The 6531-nt window shown below is 43.6% G+C and overlaps 1 non-coding gene across 1 annotated transcript; it reads right to left on the reverse strand.

Moving 5' to 3' along the window:
* Positions 1 to 3813: 3813 nt before the first annotated feature.
* On the reverse strand, positions 3814 to 3887 carry TRNAR-UCU (transfer RNA arginine (anticodon UCU)). Its single transcript has one exon. It is a non-coding gene; the product is annotated as a tRNA-Arg (tRNA).
* Between the last annotated feature and the right edge of the window lie 2644 nt (positions 3888 to 6531).

The following is a 6531-nucleotide window of genomic DNA, read 5'->3' on the forward strand; positions in this document are numbered from 1 at the left end:
TATGATGTGCCCATATTAATCTCTGACTGTAAATCTTACCATCGCTCCCTCCACTCCAGCCATCTGACCTTCGTGCTTTCCCCAAAAGCCATCAATCTTGAGCCCACCTTAGTGTCTTTTCTTGTTTTTCTGTTTGGAATGCCTACCCTCTAGCTCTCATCGGTCTCTCTTGCTTCATTCATTCTTCACTCAGATGTTATCCCCTGAGAGAGGTCTTCTGTGACCACTATGCTTCACATCATTTAAGTTCCTCCAACATGTACACTAATCCCCCCTTATCCATGGGGGATACATTGGAAGACCCTCAGTGGATGCCTGAAACCATGGATAGCACCAAACCCAACATACTCGTGTACTGTTCTTTCCTATATGTACATACATACCTATGATAAAGTTTAATTTAAAATTGGGCACAGTAAGAGGTTAATGATAACTAATAATAAAATAGAACAATTGTAACAACATACTGTAATCAAAGTTATGTGAATGGATTTAGGACCCTTATTAAGTAAAATAAGGGTGACTTGAACATAAACGCTGTGATACCATGACAGTAGATCTGATCACTGAGATGCTCCTAAGTGTCTAACGGGAGGGTAGTGTTCAAAGCGTGAATACGCTGGACGAAGGGATGATTCACATACCAGGCAGGATGGCGTGCAATTTGAAACTTATGAATTGTTTATTTCTGGAATTTGTTATTTGATATTTTCATACCATCCTTAACCATGGGAAACTGAAATGGAGGAAAGCGAAACCATGGCTAAGGGGGGCCTACTCTGTCTCTACTTAACAATTCTATCATAATGCTTTTCACCTATCTATTCTTCGTCTCTGCCAAGGGAATACGCACTCCATGACGGAGGTGAGCACTGCTATTTTGGATCTCAATGCCTGGAACATGGAAAGTGGCATAAAATGGACACTTCATGAATATTTGTAAAGTAAATGAATTAATATATGAAGATATTGCCTGTGTTCATGATTCCTAGAAGCTATGTCTCTTTCTCTTTCTTATCTATGTAATTTATAGCCAATCTAAACATCAATTCTCTCAAATGTACCCATCAAACGCCTACCATATTTCAGGCACTAAGAATACAATAATAAATAAGATACATACTGCTGGCATATCTGGTAATTAATGATGAGCTCCAAACCTGAAGCATTTGAATCCTACAGTGAAGCAACTTTATTTTTAAAAAAAAACCACCCATCTCTATTTTATATTCTATCTTGAAAATATAGTAATTATGGTATTCATAAATTAGGAGTTAGCTCTCCTGTATTAAGAAAGCTGTTACCACATAGAGGAAATTTTACCAATGTGGAAAAGCTTACCTGATTTTCAAAAATCTTACAAGTCCCTGAAACAGCACCCCTCAGAAACTGAGGGGGATGAAGGCTGGGTGATGTTTGAGTCGGTGGAAGCTTCCAGTTCCCTTAAGTAGTGTAGCCAGCAGGGACCTTGAGCTACCTGCTGAGATGAAGCCCCTAGCTAAGCACAGAGGGATCATCTGCTCTCCGAAGGACTCCACCAGCTAGAAGAGTCCAATTTACCCTCTTTCTTAGGATAGCGCAAGTCAGCATCAGCCTCAACTGAAGGTATACAGTCACCCTGGTGCTCCAGGCAGGGGCTGATCATTCATATCCTTTCATTCCCCACTTTATGGCCAAGCACCTTGCCCACATGTTGAGGAGAGAGACAAGAGCAACTCTGTATCTGTACATAGCTATATAATGGACTTTCTCATTCATTTTCACATTTGGAGGATTGATAATAAAATCGTGTTTTTATAAACAAGCAAATAAAAGCTCAGAGAGGTTTAGCAACTCGGCAAAACTGCAACTCAAGCCAAGGTCTTCTGATTCCTAGCTAGAAAATAAAAATGATTGGCAAAAATCAGGTTTGAGGGATTATCTTTGGGTTTTAATTCTCACTGGTATACAACTTCACCTAAGGAGCTGGCTACATTGCACCCTGATCAAACATTTGAACAAATATCAGTTTGATGCCTACCTGGATACACATATCCTCTTAGTTCCCAGCCCACACTCCTGGCCCCCACAATTTCATGAAGTCTTCATTCCTAGAAAGCTTCTAGCACTAAGCAAACCTTCATGTGGGCCATAATGAACCTAGACATTTGCCCCAACCTTTAACAGTCATAGAGGGACAACCTCCTTACTGTTGAGCAGACTCATTGCAATAGAATGATACAGGGAGAACTAGAAAGATGGACTATTCTAGATATGGTTGAAAAATTAGACAGGCCCCTTCCCTAAAATGCCCCCATCCTCCAGCCCCTCTCACACACACACACCAATTTTTCCTTTCAGGCCAGAGCTTAAAGTAAAGTATCTATCATAGGCTGAGCTAACAATAAAAGACAAGTTCCAGAAGGGTCTGTGCAGCAATTCCTGGTCCACAGCAGTATCCTCCAAAGGGCATGTCCATGAGGCTTATGAGGGTAGTTAATATCTGAATTTGCATTCCACTAAGTAACTCAGAGAAGGAAAGCTATGTGGGCCCTTACTACAAGAATTGTTAAGTCCTTTAAAATACCTCGTTACTTCAAAAGAATTTTAGGAGTTTCAATTTACTAAAAAAGACATGCATGTGTCCTAGAGACAAAAAAGCACAGTCTCCCTCCAGAGTCCTCCTGTCTGCCCTATCAATTCCCACCTTTTGACATGGTGTTGGTATGATTAAGCCACGTGTGGATTTTCCCCTTTCACCCACCCCAGCTTTCTCAGAGCCCAATGCATGGCTGGTTGTGTCCTCTAGTCACCTGTCCAGAGCCCCATGTGGGCAAGATGCTGACTCTTCAGCAGTGGGATAAGTGTGTCTTCTCAGGTTTCCTGGGCTCACAGGAGGTGGAGGTCAGTTCCTGGCTTGAGCAGCACCCTCTAACTTAATAATAGGCTGGAGGCTGCAATATGCAAGGGAGAAAGAGCCAGACCAGCCCAAAATAGAAACCCAAGCTCCCTGCCAATCTTGCTGAAGGTGAGACAGGGAAAGAGAGCAGAAATGAATGCAAGATGAGAGAAGTGGTGAGAAGATGGCTTGTTGGAAACTGGGAATTATGAAAATAACATTTAGATAAAACCCTGAAAGCTGCCGTGCAAACAGGAAAGGCTGCAAACTTTCCACAGCAAAGAGCATCTAAATATAAGAACTTTGAATTTCTGGGAACAAGTTAATCTCCCACTAGTAATTAGTGTGCTGCTGTGTAGTTTATTCCACTGAGACAAAGAGCAATGATTACATCTCACCTTGTAGATGAGCAAGTGTGTGATGAGCTTTGGCACAAAAAGTCCTAGAAATGCAAACATAGCTGACAAAGATAGCACAAGAAATTATCCTCTGCATGACCCCATCCATCTCCTGATCTATCTAGGTCAAGGCAGGTGTTACCTGAGAGGACTACTGGACCTTTCCTTATTGGCATATGGGACAATCTGCATTCTTGTGTTTACAGAGGCAAAAGGAGCAAACTATAGTGGTCTTAGAACCAGTGACCTGGCTTCTCAGTCACTGTGTGCCAATGATTCGTCTGTGAAGCAAAGGATGCAAGAGGCTGTATTATTCGGTCTGAGTAGAGAGATGCAGCAGACATCTGAGCCTTCACTAACAATAAAAATCAGTAAGGGAGAAAAAGAATTAAAGGTGGGGAGGAAAAGGAGAGGAGGTCCAGGATTCCCAAGCAAAGCGGTTTCCTTTCTCTGCCCCAGAGCCTCCAGAGAGGGATAAATATAATTATGAACCTAGCATGACAGCATACAAAATGAAAGGGGTACCTGCCAGGTGACCATCTCTGCCGGGACTCGAACCCGGAACCTCTGGATTAGAAGTCCAGCGCGCTCGTCCATTGCGCCACAGAGACCTCACCACACACATAGCATCAGCACCAGAACTGAAAAAGCACATACCTTCTGCATCACGGAGTCATCTCAGCATCCTGCTCTCTCAGCGGTGGGAGGACAGGGACAGCTGGAAAATCTGGAGTGGAGATCCACCAGCCGGCTCCATCAAAGCTTTTCTCAGTACTGTGGGTCCTGAGGCCCTCAGAGGATAGGAGGAATGTGATTATGGTCACTTTCCAAGTCCCGGAATCTCTGATGGAGTAGGACAGAGCTAGAGTCTTTGCTCTCCTTTCCTCTCCATCCCTAAAAGAAAATATGGAGAAAGCCTCTCTATTCTCATGCTAACTAAGCAGAGCACACCCTGTCCAGCAGAGCAATGAGAAGCCACCTCTACCTCCACCCCCTCTCCCTCACTGTGATTTCATCCCAGCCCAGTTATTCTCAGACAGGGGCTGAGCAAAGCTAGGGGATTCAGGAAAATCCTTGATCCCCGAGACAAAGGAACTGCTTCGGTAAAGAAACAGTGTGAACAGCGGCAGAGGCTGCCAGGGACGCTGGGTTCCAGGAGACTGGTCAAGTTCTCAGCTTTGATAGCTGTATCTGCCAAGCCTAAGGAAGGGGTACCGGGAGTCTGATGTGATGTTCCTTCACCATCTTCACTAGAATTAAGGATGGAGGAGGAGACGGAACAGTGGTGAGTGTGTGTGTGTGTGTGTGTGTGTGTGTGTGTGTGTGTGTGTGTGTAGAGACAGAAAGAGAGAGAGAGACAGAGAGAGAGAATGAGAATGCATATAGGAGGAGGGTAAGAGCAGCAGCTCTCTAATGAAATACAGATGGTCCTCACATGGCCCTCTATGAATACCTGCTGCCCCTCCCCCATCTTCCCTAGCTCTAACTCTCTGCCAGTCTTCCTCCCAGCACTGCCTTTCAAAGAATGAAGAATTTCTCAGCTGTCTGGGCTTTCTAGAGGCCTCCTAGGAAAATCAAAGTGACCATCCCTCCGTAACTAGGTAGAAAGGCCTCCAGCCCAGCCCAGATCCAAGAAAATAGTTGCTATTTTTAAAAGCGTCTTAGAGAAGACAATCCCATAATCACTGCTGTTTATAGTTTCCACTGTGCCAGTTCTGAGTGCCTAATTTAAGTCCTTCTTACTTCATCTTCAGCTCACCTTTTCCTATTTGATTCCCAGATACATCAGGGGACAATCGGCCTCTATGTTTCAATGACAATGCATTAATTTAAAGACTTTGATTGGGTGTTCACCACAGCACATCCTCTCAAAGGTTACAATAAAAGCAAAAAACTGGCTCAAGCTCCCTTCTCCTGTGTCACAGTCTGTGCTTCTATGGCTCACGGATCTGGACACTGCCGGCTGACTCCAATCATAACTCAAGATAGATCTTTCTAAACTGTGAGACCAGGTAACAGCCAAGCGAAGAACTGTAGGACAGTATGAAGTGCTTAGATTGAAAGATCTTTAAGGGCCATTCTAACTCTAAGTCTATAATCACTAATCACTAATATCTCACACTTCCCTACTCATTCATAAAGCCCCAAGAATGAGAGAGAACAGGACCAAGGTGATTCAGTCAGGTTGGGATGCAAGGAAAAAACAGTAACACCTGGAGAAAAGCAGCCACTCCAACCAAACTTGCCTTCCATCCAGGACCTAGAGATGGGGGTTCAGAAAAGTAAAACTGATGGTGTATATAATAAAGAAAGGATAGAATAGGCCGTTCTTAATACATCTATCCTAGACAACGCTAACAACCTGACACACAGCACTCAGTGCTAGCCAGAGGTTGCATTGCGTGGCTAGTAACAAGGTGCTAGTTAAAAAACTAATCAGGAGGTCCATGTGACTGTAAAGGGAAGCTCAACCCCACAGGCCAGCTATGAACCACATGGATGCAACACAGATTTTCACGACACTTCCCACCAGCTCCATCAATGTACTCTCAGACGCAGACACACACCCTCTGCTCTTCATAAAGACATTGTCCTATAACAAAAAATCTGTCAGACCAAGTTTTGCCCAAAGCTTCACTGCCTCTTTAGAGATCCTGTGTTCTCCACGAGCTGAATGAAGAGTCCAGCTCTCCAACTTCCTCCAGCAGCTTCATTCATTGTTTGCAATGTTCTCACTCATCATTGGGGATACAATGATGAGAGATAAATAGTGACATGGTGCTACCCTCAGGATCCTGTAGGCAAATTCCCATGTAGCAACTACTCTGGAAGACATGTGGAAGAAAAGACATCAGTCTTATTGTCCACCAAATAAGGTGTCAATTTTCCGAGTTAACACCAAGACCATAAGTCTGGAAGTAGAAAGATCCAGCTTCAATACAAGCTGTGCAGCTTACTTGCTTCAAAACCCTGAGGAAATTAACTCCTCAATTTTCCATTTCTACATTATAAACTGGGGGTAATAATAAATGCTATTCATAAAGATTAGCTGAGAGGTCATGATGCAAGGTTTTGTCCTCTTCCTTCCTCTGTTCCACGAGTTATTATTCTTGACTCTGGGTGCCTCTTTCTTCTTAAATACCCTTCCTTTATCTTTCCCTTACCTCCCACCCCCAACAGCAATCTCTCCATTATAGCAAAAAACACTCCTCCTCAACAAGTCTTTCCAGGACCCCTTATACTATTATTCTATTA

The sequence above is a fragment of the Hipposideros armiger genome, unplaced genomic scaffold, assembly GCF_001890085.2.
Source record: "Hipposideros armiger isolate ML-2016 unplaced genomic scaffold, ASM189008v1 scaffold_1605, whole genome shotgun sequence".
Classification (NCBI taxonomy): domain Eukaryota; kingdom Metazoa; phylum Chordata; class Mammalia; order Chiroptera; family Hipposideridae; genus Hipposideros; species Hipposideros armiger.